Here is a 1,545-nt window from a genome sequence, read left to right as displayed (position 1 = left end):
CATGCGGAGCGCGCTCCCATTGGCTGTGAGAGGTTTCCTGGGCAGACGCACAGCGTATGTTGCGGTACCGAGCGCAGGTTACTGAGTGAGCGGGGGGGAGGAGCTCTGCGTTGATTGGCTGTCGGGAGGGGCACCCTCTGCGCTGATTGGCTGCCTCGGGGTTTGAACGCTCCCAACGGCCGCGCCGAGAGCCCCGGATGGAGCGGGCGGGGCGGGAGCGCTGCTCCCCTCATCGCCCTCATGGCGTCCCGCCGCCCTCCACAACAGCCCAGGGCACCAGGAGAAGGTCGCTATGGTCACCGCAGAAACATTAATAATTAATAAGGAAGAAAAGGATATCGGTGTGCATCTCTTACGTTGACTTTCAGATTAATCAGTTCGTACGAAACAGGAGTGGCCGGGAAAATACGACTGGTCAAGATGGAAATCAACCAGCTGACTCCGCTGCATCAGCCCCGAAATAAATTAATTATGCCAAATGCTTACACCGTCCTTTCATTTTTAATTTTCCCTAATACTAAAGCTTAGTGGTATGGAAAGGAATTCTATCACAGGGGCTCAGTATCCTGGAACCTGAAATAGCACAATGTTTCACTGCAAATGTAAACTCACAATGTAAAAAAAAGAGATATATTTTCTATTTCTAGAATGAAAGTTGAGGTTTTAGGTCTTCCAAATTTTTTTATACAACAGTTTCTTTTCAGTTCAGGCTTTTTCATGACTGATGCAGCAGCTGTAAAAGTCCATAGACTTTTTATGATTTGGAAGAAAAACAGGAAAAAGCGTAAGAAAATGATAACAGGTGTTGATTATGTGGATATAGACTTGCTGATGAGGTACACAGAAATTAGAACTATTTTCCTGAGGAAAAGATTTCAGAATAACAACCTGGAAAACAAGAAGGTCGTTTCCAAGTTGACACTTGTGTCAAATTATTACACAATTACACAAGCCCTACAATTACTTTATTTCACATAGACTAATTTCAAGAACTTACAGTCAAAACACACCCTTACCTGAGGTCCTTTTGTCACCTGTTTAATACCCACTCGGGCCATCATTTTGCGGTTCCAGGCCAGACCAACTTTCAGTGGCTTTTCCACTGGTCTGTCCTTCCTCTGCACTCCTAAAAAGTCCTTTTCAGCCAGATTTCCCCACACCTGGAACCAGGGGCCAGGTTTCTCCTCGATTTGCAACAAGTTCTGCAGTACAGGAGTCAACATTTCTTGTTTCTGGAAAAGATATCGGGGATTGCACATCAGTTTTCACTTAACATCAAGATCTTAAAAAAAAAAAAAAATCTATCTGCATAAAACGTTGTGCCTGCAAAGACAGGAGAACCGTATTTATTTGGACAGGGGATTAAGAGGGGATAAGATGCATCACTTCTTAGTGAAAGGCTTAAAAAATAATATCATCAATACCCAAATGTTCAGTACGTAAATGGAAGGTACCTCTGCATTTGGGACTGACTTGCATTACCCATTTTTTTTAATATAATTGAAAATGCAGAATTGCAAACTGATAAAGCAAATTGGTTATTCT

This window comes from Chamaea fasciata, unplaced genomic scaffold, assembly GCF_029207755.1.
Source record: "Chamaea fasciata isolate MVZ Bird 193981 ecotype frontalis unplaced genomic scaffold, bChaFas1.0.hap1 SCAF_11, whole genome shotgun sequence".
NCBI lineage: Eukaryota > Metazoa > Chordata > Aves > Passeriformes > Sylviidae > Chamaea > Chamaea fasciata.
This window is presented reverse-complemented; position numbering follows the sequence as displayed.